The following is a 13,782-nucleotide window of genomic DNA, read 5'->3' as shown; positions in this document are numbered from 1 at the left end:
ACTAACTCTCTAGAGATAATCGGCCAGGCAGTGCTTAAATGAATACAATTTGTGTGTTGTTATTTCTGGGACTAAGCTAGCCATGCGGGAGCCTGGTGAGGCGAAAAGCAGGTCTGCCCGCAGCCCCTCATTACAATTGGTGCCCAACGTGGATAACTGTAGCATGAGGGCCAGCTTGTTGGGGTTTCTGTTTTGCCCAGTACCCCAAAGCCGGGCAAGCCCAAAGAAAATCACACACAGGACTCCATAAGGTTATAAGCTGATTGGCCCTTAGCTCTGGCTACTTGTTAGCTCTTATAACTTATGTTACCCCGTTATCCTTATCTATGTTAGCACATGGCTCCGTACCTTTCTCAGCAGGGCAGGTTACATGTTGCCTCTTCGGTGGTCTGCTCAGGAGTGGCTGAGAAACCTTTCTCCTCCCTAGCCTTATCCTATTCTCATTACTCCGCCTCTACTTCCTGTCTGGTTGACCCGTCTATACTTCCTGCCTGGCCAATCAGCGTTTTATTAAAATACATGATTGACAGAATACAAACAATTCTCCCGCACCATTTCCCTCTTTTTTTTTAAAAAAAAAAAACAAAGGAAAATACCCATAGTCCATTTGTTGGGAATGTGGGTGTAGTATTTCAGGCTACTTCCTGCTGGTTGGGGGCACTGATAATCTTATGGGGACCTAAAGAAAATTTAGAGTTATAATCAAGTCCTGACTGAAATATCCTGTGAGTCTTGATCATCTCAGGCAGCAGTCTTGAACCTGTTCTGGATGAAGAACTCAGACATCTGGGCCATCTATTCCTGTCGGAGATTTTTCAGGTGGCCTCCCTTGGTCAAAGGTGATTTTTCTAAACTCTGAATAAATCCAGAGCCTTTCGTTTTCTATGGAAACAAAAGCAGAATCTTTTTTCCAAAGTAGCATACCTTTTGACTTCAATTTTGAAGTCAAGGTATTTTCAAAATACCTTAACTTCAAAATTTGGATCTAAGGATATAATACTTTGAAAAGGAGGTTCTTCTTTTGTTTTCACAGAGGATGAGACCCTGTGGATTGCTTCTATCCCAATATGGTATGATAGACCACATCCTCCTGAAAGGTTGCTATAAACACCCTCAAAAAATTACTTTGCTCAACTGCCGACTAAAATAAATCTAGCACAGTTTATACCATAAAAGACCTGATTAACAGCGCCCCCATACAGCAAAAAGAAGTTTGGAGAAAAATAACTACGCCCATATTTCCAAATATTGCTTATAAATGTTCTTTTACATTTAAAGGGGGGATATAATATAGATATGAATAATTTGCATTGGTATGAATTTTAAAGTCAATTTTATTATATGTGTATATATTTCTGATTTTGATTGTGTAGTTCATATAAAAATGCAATGTATAATTAAAAATATAGGTTGTTAATGGATAATCATTGATAATAATCAAGCTTGTAATAATGTCAGTCTGATTTTCTAAAAAATGAATAGATATATTTCAGAGAGATTTTCTTCATATCTTTCAAAGACTACAGAACATGGCATTTAATGTTTTAATAACTTAGGACAATGAGACACGTCTGCTCCTGGCAGCACCAATCTACTTCAAGAGGAAGATGGGCATCGAAGAGACTCCTTATGGAGTTTGATAGCCAGTTTGGGCAAGAAACTGCTCTTGCCTGGACTGTTGTATAAACTGGACACAGAGAACCCGCAGAGAGAGGACTGCTAAACTTGCCTAAAGGTGAGATGGTCTTTCGGGGTTCCTAATTCATGAAAGAGTCTGCGAGACATTCTGCAGGACACAGCAGATAGTGACTGAACTGCCTTTGAAATTTCCTACTTCATAAAAATGTCTCTGGATATTATGGGCCTGAAGGCCAAAGATGGGTGCCCCAATGATACAGAGGAACTTTGTGTGACTGTCCAGGCAGTGAGATGTCTCTGTCATTTCTAGGGTTTTGGAAGTTGCTTACTTCTTGTTTACTTAGGTAATATTATATCCTTCTGGAGTCTTTGATGGAGTTAAAGAATGGATAGTCATAGTTACAGTTTTCCATTATGATGATAAAGATATAGTTATAAATATTGTGACTGTAATTCTTGCTTGATAACTGTTTTGTTATATGTAATTTTACTATGTTAACATGAAAGCCTTTCTTTTTTGTTTAAACAGAAAAAGGGGAAATGATGGAGGGTTATCTGTCTATTGTGTTATTTTCATTAGTCAATAAAGAGACTGCCTTGGCCCCTTGATAGGACAGAAAATTAGGTAGGTGGAGTAAACAAAACAGAATGCTGGGAAGAGGGCTATGAGGCAGAAGCCATGGAGTCAGCCACCAGGTCAGACATGCTGAATCTCTCCCGGTAAGCCACAACCTCGTGATGCTACACAGATGATTAGAAATGGGTTAATCAAGATGTGAGAGTTAGCCAGTAACTAACTCTCTAGAGATAATCGGCCAGGCAGTGCTTAAATGAAAACAATTTGTGTGTTGTTATTTCTGGGACTAAGCTAGCCATGCGGGAGCCGGGTGAGGCGAAAAGCAGGCCTGCCTGCAGCCCCTCACTACACAAAGTCTATATATGACAACCTAAGCCTCAACGTGATAATATTGAAGATGTAGCCTTAATACAATGTAACCCTCATGAATAGCATTAGTGAAGCTTGAGGAAATCTATTTGTACTTTGGAACATGTGAATGAATACTGAGAAGGTTCCTTCTGTGAGGATCTGAACCTTTTGGTATTTCAAATTCATGTTTCTTATTCTCCAGAACTGAGAACAATATGCTTTCATTATTCACAAATTACCTACTCTTGGGTTCCTTGTTATAGAAGCTTACATAAGCTTAGATGTCTGTCTCTTTCTCTGAGGATGTAGCTTCAGACTTAAGACTGTTTTGCTGTAGGATGGAAATGCCTCCTTAGCAACACAACACATTTCTTTTTGTCTTCCTATTATTTGATCACTTGATCCCAATTCTGGTGGAAATAGGGACCTGATATGTAAACATGAGTTCAGTGTGTCTAGAGCTGTGACTATCAGGAGAAAGTGACAGGAGATGAGCTCAACAAATCCACTTCATCAGCTGCCTCTGCAGTAGACTTTTGATTTTTGTTCTAATGTTCCATCTACAAAATAGCATTACCTTCTCCATTCTGTGCCTTAACACCCATTCCCTTTTCTCCAGAATGTTTGCCAATTTGAAATTTTCATCTAATCTGCTCATATCAGATTGTAAATTCCATGGGCACAGGGACTGATAAGTCTATCTCACCTTCTCTCTGACTTTTTCTTCTCATATTCTATCACATAGCCTAATATCTGTGTATGTTTTGAAATAAATATTCACAATCATCCTACTCAGAACAAACTATTTAAATGCTTATTATTATGTTTGATTTGTGATATCCAAAGCCAATTTAATATCATTTAATTAGTATGTTGCATTTTTACTTCTTTGGCTCTCATTTAAAAAGACACAGATATGGAGAGATAATGCACTTTTGTACAATATTTTCTAGTATGCAGTAAAACCTGAGCTCCGATTATCTCTAGCAATGAACACCCAGTAGAGCAATCCCAGCCCTTAGGAAGTAGAGACAGGGAGATCAGAAGTTGAAGGTTATCCTTAGCTACATAAACAATTCAAATGGAGCCTGTGATACAAAACAAAGAAACACATAAATTAATAGTCATGAAGTACACATTAAAAATTCTTGAGGGGAGTGAAGTCTACAAGTAGTATTCTCCAGTTCCCCGTAGCACTTTTTCGAGGATTGGAACCTCACAAAATTTCCCCATTACATATTAGCATGTCCATTGATGTTATCACTGTTCAGATCTTGTTTAGGTAGCCATGTTGGTGAAACTCCATGGGTATCTGCATTTCCAGAGAAGAACAACCCAATTGATTATCTAATATAAGTGGTTAACCCTGAGATCATGTCTGTGTGTGTACAATATTACGTGATTGAAAAAGTTGTTTTGATGTGTTTAGGAAGACACATCATATATATAATATATATATATATATATATTATACACACATATGTGTGTATAAAAAAAGAGGCTATGAATTTGAGAGAGAGGAAGTGAGTTTCATTGGATGGGTTGGAGGGAGAAGGGAAGGAGGGAATTATGTTATAATATACTATACTATAATATAATAACATATATAATATATTAATATATATTAATATAATAATATAATATTATAATTTCAAAACTTATTAAAATATTCAGGTGAAATATTTGTATCACATAGTGTTAAGTATCATCCAGGCCAGCATGATGAGTAAGAGGGTAAAAGTACTTGCTGAAGACCTGAGTTCAATCACTGAAGCCTGGAGTCCATATAAAGATAAAAGGAGAGAATCACAGGCAAAAAGTTGTCTTGTGACCTCCATATATGCACCATGGCATGTATACTTGCAGTCATGCATACACACACACACACACACACACACCCCATATCCACGGCAAGAAAAAAATAAATTTTAAAACGCCCTTCATGACCTATAATCTGATAAAAATAAATTCTGTAATATGTTGGTTTCTATTACTCTTTATGTTTTTTCAACACATGCATTTTCACATAATCACACAAAATGAAATTACAAAGATTTATTCTCTTAATATTATCTTGGTGATTTCATGGGTGACTTTTTTGGTGATTAAATACAGATTATATATTACAGCTAATTATTACTTACTTGCTTTTGGGAAGAGTTCATCTGGTCATTTTGTAATAACCCTGAAATATACAATGTTTCCCTAGTATGGAAATCCTGGGATCCTTGCACGCTTATTCAACATTGTCATAATGCACCTTTTACATATCAAGTATCAAGTTTTCAAAAAGCACAAAATAAAATAGGGGTCTCTAAAGTTCTTCTACAGTTTACATTTTCTTTTTTTATTCCTTAATCATAAAAACTTGCTGTACATATTATTTACATGTTGCCAAAATCTATAGGCATAACACACATCACAAGGACTTCACTACCAATAAGCATGGGACCATCACACAGTAGGGAGTAGTTACTTAACATACATTCAAATGGTAATTTATAGATATGCACAGTGTATTTGGCACTGTTCACTAATATTGGAACATTTTTATTGTCAAAAACAGGCATTCTTAAGTCTTAGACACAATATACCAGAAGTTGCCATTCACTTTATAATCAGCTTTTTAACTTCAAACATTAACCAGTCAGCTTCAAGGAGCAAGCTACAATCAGACTTTGGGAAGAAGTTATTATCTCCAGCTTCTCTATATGCTCCATGCCATCTGCTGAGTACTTTCACCTTGGTGTCTTTCCCATTGTGGAGTATGTCAAGGAGAAACAACTTAAAGAGAACACACGATATCCAACTTGTGATGATGACCTTGGCAAGAAGTGAAGAATGACCGGTGCTATTCAAGTTGTGGACATTGCATTAGTAGTTGACTTCAGGTGAAAAGATTCCTGAATGCCTATATTTAAATTCAAACCCTTAATTTACTTAAGCAATTATTTCTAAGGCTACAACAGACTTGGTTCATAGGCTAAAGATTTGTTTTGTTGTGTTATACTATGAAAAAAAGCATAACAATTCAATGCTTTATGATTTGTGACTCTATTTCAAAAGGTAATTTCCCAAACTTCATTTTAAAAAAACTTAAATCCCCTTATTTCAATTGAGCCCAATAAATTCAATTAATTAAAGCTGTGCACCACTCAGAAGGTTTGTATTTATAGCTATCATGTTTATGAAAGGTCTTAAACTGCCTTAAATTATCCCCATGGAGAAATAAAACCAGACAAACACAGATAACAGTACAAGGGAACAGAAATGGGAATCTCTAATAACCTTAAAATACACTGTAGTTTCACATGAAATTTTGGCAATAAATAAAGACTTTAAAATTTTGTACAAAAAACCTGAAATGCAGAGTATTGTCACAGGACTCTAATTCATTTTAATCATTTTATTTCAAATATATTTTAAAAATCATAAATGGGGTTTGTAATCTAAAGCTGAAACAGTCTAATAGGCAATTTCAGAGCATACTTTGCAAACCCATGTTCTTTGCTATTTTTCAGATTTCTGAGGCTTATTATTTAAACTGCTCTATTCTAAATGTGCCTTACTCCTGTATACTTGGTGATAAAAGTTTTCTGAAAACTGTCCATCAAATATAAAAAATGATTTCCAACCAAAGATTATCAGTGGAAAAACATTAAACATGTAGCAAGAATTCAATTCTGTCTGAACCAGTGCTGTTCTCTAGAATTCAAGAGAACACGGATGACCAAGTTAAATTATGCTCACAGACTTTGGTAATACAGTCCTCCATCCTACCTAATCATTATGTAAAGTCATCACTGGGCAAAGAAAATCCCTGGTGCCCTCAAGAGAGGAGCAGGTTACTTCTGAGGGAAAAAGCTGCCTGGTTAACGTCTCTCAAATGTTTATTTTAAATAAGAAGCTAATGGAAATATTTTTTAATGCTTTGGGTACAATATAGGATTCTACTCATCACATAAGGAAATCAAAACTGTCCTCTGGGCAATTTTCCATCTTTACGATGGTCATTTGTTCACTTTTTTTTTTGGTTTTTGACTCCCTAATTCAGTATTTAAGTTTTTTATATTCTGTACTTTAATATTGCTAAGTATTTTTCCCAAATGATCTTTACAACTCAGACCAGTACTCTCTGGGCCCATTGCTTACTAAACAGAAAAATGAAATGGACGGAAAACTGAGGAGTCTTGTCTTTGCTCTGCAGGTGAGTAAACAAACCTTCAAGAAAGGAGCAACCCTGAATCTGTGAATGTCCCTCAAAATGAGAATACTCCCACTAATAAGTCAATATACTATTCTTAAAAAATAAAGTTTGGTCAGTAAGAAAGACTGAACAAAAATAATCCCCTCCTACCACAAACGACCACACCAGCTCTCTCTACTCACTCCGCCACTTCCCATGAAAAAAGAAGAGTAGCAGGAGCTGAAGTCTTTCCATCTGATATCTCAGTTCCTAAGACATGGCCTCTATGTGCTTCAACTGTAGGTCTGTGTACTTCATTTGTCAATGTGCCCCATTTATCTTCATACACACATGCACGCACACATGCACACACTCACTCACTCTAAAGGAAGACACATTTTTGTGTTTGTTGATAAATTATGAGGAATATGAACTATGCGTATACAAGATTTTATTGGTACTTTGTAAACATCAGAGTCAGTTGGGTCCTTTTCTACAAAAGCCTGAAATCATATTTGCAACCAGGAACCATTACTTTCCCAGGAGCTATTCACAAGCTGTAAACTGAGGGAGAGCGGAGAAAAGGTTCTCATAACTGATGTTTAGGTAAGAAGGCAAAGAGACAATCTTGGTTAATCTGATTTGCCAGGGAAGAAAGTCTAAGGTGCTGCCTAATATTCCTTAAAAAATATGCTGGCGTGCCCCCCACCCCCAGCGGCCTGCCCAAGATCCCTGGGCAGCGGGCTTGCAGAGCAGCCACAAACCAGGCAGAGACGGCTGCCAGAGCAGTGCAGATTCCCCACGGCAAGCGGCAGAGCTGGCTGTGGGCAGGCAGGCAGGAGACAGAGACGTGAACATATAAAATAAGACTAAAATATTTATTTGGGGTTATGGAGGAAAAGGGGAGGGGGCAGAGAAAGAAAGGTAGAGGGAGAGAAAGAAAGACAGAAACAGAGAAAAGGAGAGAGAGAAAAGACAGAAAACACATGTGCACACGCCAAAAGAGGGAACAGAAAGAGAGTTAAGATGGTGACAACGAGAGGTCAGAAGTGACTGGGAGTGGGCGTGGCTTGTCCCTTAAAGGGACCAGAGACCAAAAGGAATAGCACTGTTCACAGGACCAAACTTCAATACTAAATCAGGATCAGGGAAACCACGTGAACAAAGTAAGCCATCTAGCAGATCTACATCCAAATCTGTTGGTCTCCTCTGCTGCTGAGCTACTAACTGGCAAAAGTCCTGGGCAGCTCACACAATATCCACTTTTCCATTTTCTGGGGACAGCACCTCCACTGCTGAAGGGCAATTTAAAACTTGATTGTCTTTGGCATTACTATTTGCAAACTCTGGTGAGTATTTGGAACAATCTAGGCCCAAAAGTTACTGTTGTTGTTTTAATATTTCATCCATCATCTGGAATTATTTCTCTTGAATATACTTTGGTGGTTGTAGACGCTAATATAGATCACCCACAGCTGCAAGGCTCACAATGTCCCAGAAACTGGGATCCTGCTCCTCCTCGGTGATCACCAGGCTCAGGTACGCCAGCAGCTTCTGCAGGGAGCGGCCATCAGTGTGGTAGCGCAGACAGGGGTGGGTGGCAGCTGTCTCAGGTACCCCGTGAGGGTGCCAGTCAATATGCCAGTTCCTGCACGCAGCCAGCCAGGGACTTGCAGAGCGTGAAGAGGAGCAGCGCTAGGACCGCAGCGGAGGCGGCAGGACAGCAGTGGTGCCAGATCCATTTTCAGATGCCAAACAAAGGCAGAGTCATGAGGTGTGCTTGTGGTACAGGCAGAGCAGCCAGTGCTGCACCTGCCACACCAGCTCTTACAGCCCAGTCATACTCCTGTGGTGCATGGGCACCATCTCCTCCCTCCAGCCCACACCTGTGGCACAACAAGGTCATTATTATTATTATTATTATTATTATTAAAATTTTTCACCTTCTCCCCACCTCCCATTTCCCTCCTCCTCTCTACTTTCCCCCTCCCCCTACCTCTCCAGTCCAAAGAGCAGTCAGGGTTCCCTGCCTTGTGGGAAGTCCAAGGTCCTCCCCCCTCCATCCAGGTCTAGGAAGGTGAGCATTCAAATAGACTAGGTTCCCACAAAGCCAGTGCATGCAGTAGAATCAAAACCCAGTGCCATTGTCCTTGGCTTCATTGTCAGCCCTCATTGTCAGCCACTTTCAGAGAGTTCGGTTTGATCACATGCTTCATCAGTCCCAGTCCTGCTGGCCTTGGTGAGTTCCCATTAGATCAGCCCCACCATCACAGTGGATGAGTGCACCCCTCATGGTCCTGACTTCCTTGCTCATGTTGTCTCTCCTTCTGCTCTGGGGTTCTGACTTCCTTGCTCATGTTCTCTCTCCTTCTGCTCCTCATATGGACCTTTGGAGCTCAGTCCAGTGCTCCAATCTGGGTCTCTGTCTCGATCCCCATCCATCACTAGATGAAGGTTCTATGGTGATATGCAAAATATTCATCAGTGTGGCTATAGGATAGGGCCAGTTCAGGCGCCCTCTCCTCAGCTGCTCAAGGAACAAGGTGAGGACATCTCCTTGGATACCTGGGAACCCCTCTAGAGTCCAGTCTCTTGCCAACCCTAAAATGGCTTCCTTAATTAAGATATATACTTCCCTGCTCCCATATCCACTCTTCCTCCATCCCAACCATCCTATTCCCCCAAGCTCTCCCCATCCTTCCCTTCTCACTTCTCTCTCCCCATCTCCCCTTACCCCCACCCCACCCCCACCCCCAAGCTCTCATTTTTTGCCTGGCAATCTTGTCTACTTCCAATATCCAGGAGGATAATTACATGTTTTTCTTTGGGCTCAACTTATCCGCCCCAGCAGCCTGCTTGGGCCATCGCTCCGCAGACCAACCCCCTCCCGACCTGAGCCCCTTGCCACTGCCAATACCTCACCTAGCCCCCGCCGCCATCTTGCTCCGCCCTCAACTCAGTTTTATTTTCAATAATGCAAACAATGAACAGATGAAATACACAAGAAAGCAAATTTTGTAAACTAATATCTACTATGGAAATGGCATAAAAAAGAGAACATGGTAGAGGGCATTAGAGAAACTAAGAATGAGCATGCAGGAAAGCAGGCCACAGGGGCAGATGACTTTCACAGTCCTTTCCTGCACTGTGAAGAACTACTCAATTTTTTTTCTGCTTGCTAACTTCCCGTCCTCTTCTATTTTCATTCTATAACGCACTGTATCCAATTAGTTTTGTTGGGATATGCATGGATTTAGCACCATTCGCTGGAGCATGAGCAGCTACCATGGATTGCATCCCTGAAGAACCCCATCTAGCCATCAACTGCAGACTGTCTCTCAAGTATGCTGGGCCTCATTAATCTGTCCACCATCCCTGTTGGGTCATTGACTGTTGTATGGGAACCAACAGTTTTCTAATTAGATTTAAGATCCACTCTACAAAAAAACAAAAACAAAAAATAAAAACAAAACTTATGCCTGGAATTCTTATTCTGGCCAATAACACATGGAAGAGGAGATTGTAAGACCTAAGGAAAAAATTCACTACTATTATTTTGTGAAACAGACATAGCATCAAACTGTCTTAACTGTACTCATACCCACAGATGAGTGTAGCTCCCAGCTCTCATCACAGAGGATTCTTTTAGCAGTGAATTCTGACAGTCAGTACAGAAAGTGCTCTGATGAGAACCAAGAGACGCATTAATCTAAGGTTGCATCTGTGAAGAGGAGGTGGAAGGATTGTAGGAACTAGACAACAGAAAAGACTGCTGGGAAAGAGTTTTCTGGACATGACAGGGTCTTTGCACTGTGCGAATGTAAGTGGCTGTGGTTGCCACACACTGTTCTTGAAAAACTTTCTGTGACACAATGTACGTGCATTCTATACTAAAAAGTTTCTAATCTGTGAGCAGTGCTGATCTGTTGTTTTGAAACAGATTTAGCAGAAGCTTTACTTGTAATAAGGGGAGAGAGAGAGGGGGGAGGGGGAGGGGGAAAGGGAGGGAGGGAGGAAGGAAGGGTGGATTGGTGGAAATTTTAATGAATAAAAAGAAAAGAAAGGAAAGAGGAATCCAACTTCTTCTTCTGACTTCCTTGGGCACCAGGTGTATCTCTGGTACACAGACAAGCACACAGGCCAACACATAAATACATTAATTAATAGAATACATAAATCTGAAAAATGAACAGTGGGTACAAGGACTCAAGCTTTTGCTAAGAGATACAATGCTTGATTAGCATACAGGAGGTCTGTGTTCGATCAACAACACACCAAGAAGAATAAGTGGATCTAGTGGTGAATGTACAACTGCTTCTTAAGAGAACTTCCAAACATTGGTTTTGGTTTTGTCGCTGCTTTGTTTTCCCTCCTTTTTTTTTTTTTTTTGAAGGCAAGTATAATGTTTTCTGTGGAAGGACAGAAGTAGTTCCTTATTGAATAATTGAGCAACTATTCTGTATAAAATGAAAAACACAGTAATTATCTCTATGAAATTCAGCTGTCAACACTTCTAATCTGGATTGCAGTTTTCTGGGTTTTGGGCTTTTAGGACTTTAACATCCAGGACTTTTAAGCTTCCTGGACTATGATGTTTGGGATTTTAATCTTTAGAAACTTTGATATTTCCAGACTTCAGCATACATCATGATGGTATTGGTCAGGTTCTTCCAAGGCTGGCAGCAGCCTGCTGAGGCCATGGTGTTTTAGCAGAGCTGTTATGATCTGGAGAGCAACAGGCATTCTCAGCTCTTGTTCCCAGTGATTTCTACAGTGACAAGAAGATCAGCGAAGTTCAAGGTCATCCTGATTCTCTTAACAAATTTCTGCTGACTGGGACTATAAATTCCCCTCCCACCAAGCTTTTAATGTACCTTTGTGTTTTCCCAAGTCTTATTTAAAGTCCTTCAATAAATTTTCTAGTTTTAAAATATTTTCTATATAATTGATATATATATACATATACATATATTTACATGTTTGTTGCAATTGTGAATAAGATTTCTTACCATTTTAGTTATCTCTGGTTTGTGGGAAACATGCTAATTATTATAAAAATATAATCTACAATCATATATTTTGTTAAAATGTGTATTAGTCATCTTTCGTTATTGAAACTATAATCACAGAATCTGCAAATAATGACAAAGGTATACAAATAATTTAATACTACTAATAAAATTAAAAAGATTTTATTGAATGAACGATTCTAGCTATTTTAAGAATTTTGTTTTTAACTTACATATTTTATTCAATAGTCTATTTACTGTACATAATATTGGGCTATATAAAAGTATTTTCATATAAGTATACACTGTGCTTTGAGTATATCACTCTTATTTGAAATACTTTTAAATGGTTATAACTTATTCCTTTGTATGGAGACTTCAAATTTTCCAAGTCCAAGAAATATGTTTTACTCTCTTAAACTAGAATATGAATCTAGTTTGGATCCATTGGATAAAAATTTCCAAGTTAAAGAGTCTAGTTTTTCCTTATTAATTATTCATGATTTTTGGCACATGATGTAGTACATTTGTTACACCTTTTCTTTACTTTGTTTCCTTTCTTGAGATATTTTTGTTAGTTTTTTATTATAGATAAATGCATTGTTCTGTTTTTACATGGTGAGTGTTTGCATACAAATCCAGGAAAAGCCTGCAAGAGCTAGCTAGAAATTACCTTTCCTTCATGTTTACCTTCACTTTAAAGCTACCACATGCTTCTATTAGAGCTTTCTTTCTTTCTTTCTTTCTTTCTTTCTTTCTTTCTTTCTTTCTTTCTTAAAAAAAAGAAACATGTAATGATCATCTGTCTATCTTTTTCTCTGGAATCTAGAGACCTGAAGGATCAGTCTCTTTTCTTACATTATAATGCTTTTAGTTCAGAGTGTGGGCATAAAGTAAATAGTTGCATGTTCAACCTGCTTAAGTGAATTTATTAATTTACTTATTCAAAATCCAAATATATGTGAAAATTGATATGCTGTTATGTTCTTAGAATTTTTTTGATCAAAGAAGTAAACGTTTTTAAAAGAATTTAGTAAAATTTTAATAAGAAACAAGAGGCACACATTCTGGAAATAATGCATGATAAAATTTTAACCAGTTTTTTGAAAATTATATGACTACCTTCTTATATGATATATGATAAACAAAATCAAGAAAATTTTTAACAAGTTAGGTGTATTCAAATATTTTTTTTTCAAAACAGAAAACATTTTATTACTTCTTGTTGCCACATCCAAATTGCCAACATCTGTAGTTTGGGACATAATAATGTAAAACACAAGTGCAAAACAAGACAAGAACACATTTCCTCAACATAACCACTGTGGTATCACTACAATTTATCTGATACCCAGGGTAAGGTGGCAGTAGGTGACACATAGGATACACTGGAGAATCCTGTACCAGATAGGACAACAGAAATGGCTTGAATTTTTTTTTAACTTTACTTCAAACAACATGCAATGCCATATTTATGAATTGCTGATCTCTAAAATTTTCCATGCAATATTTTTTCTGGTTTTGACTTAGGGCAAGTAGAAGTCATGACAAAGTACTACAAGCAAAGGAAGAGTGTTATATATGTCAAAGCTTTTACTTTTTTACTTTTATTATTTCCTTAAATGATTTTAAACTAATTTTCTTTGTCACACTCTTTTCTCCTTACTGTGCATTTTCTGCATGTCTTTTCAGAATCAAATATCGAATAATTTCAAAAGATCATATTGAATGATTATGTCCTATAGCACAATAAATTCATTTTACGTTGTATTACACACACGCACGCTCGCGCGCACACACACACACACACACACTGTTTTTTTTTAAGTAAATTTTATTAAATTATAAAAGTTTCCATTTCCGCCCCCTCTTCCCAACACCCTCCCACTCCCCCCACTCCCCCTCCTCCTCCCTCTTCGTCCCCCAGGGCAGTCAGGGTTTCCTGCCCTGTGGGAAGTTCCAGTTCCTTCCCCCTCCCTCCAGGTCCAGGAAGGTGAGTGTCCAAACAGACTGGATCCCCA

General features: G+C 38.4%; 1 pseudogene; it reads right to left on the bottom strand.

The window, feature by feature from the left end:
* Positions 1-7,283: 7,283 nt before the first annotated feature.
* On the bottom strand, positions 7,284-8,594 carry LOC125415500 (dehydrodolichyl diphosphate synthase complex subunit Nus1-like; annotated as a pseudogene).
* Between the last annotated feature and the right edge of the window lie 5,188 nt (positions 8,595-13,782).

The sequence above is a fragment of the Myodes glareolus genome, chromosome X, assembly GCF_982192425.1.
Source record: "Myodes glareolus chromosome X, mMyoGla1.1, whole genome shotgun sequence".
Lineage (NCBI taxonomy): Eukaryota > Metazoa > Chordata > Mammalia > Rodentia > Cricetidae > Myodes > Myodes glareolus.
The sequence above is the reverse complement of the archived record's forward strand: the minus strand, read 5'-3'. Positions and strand labels throughout refer to the sequence as shown.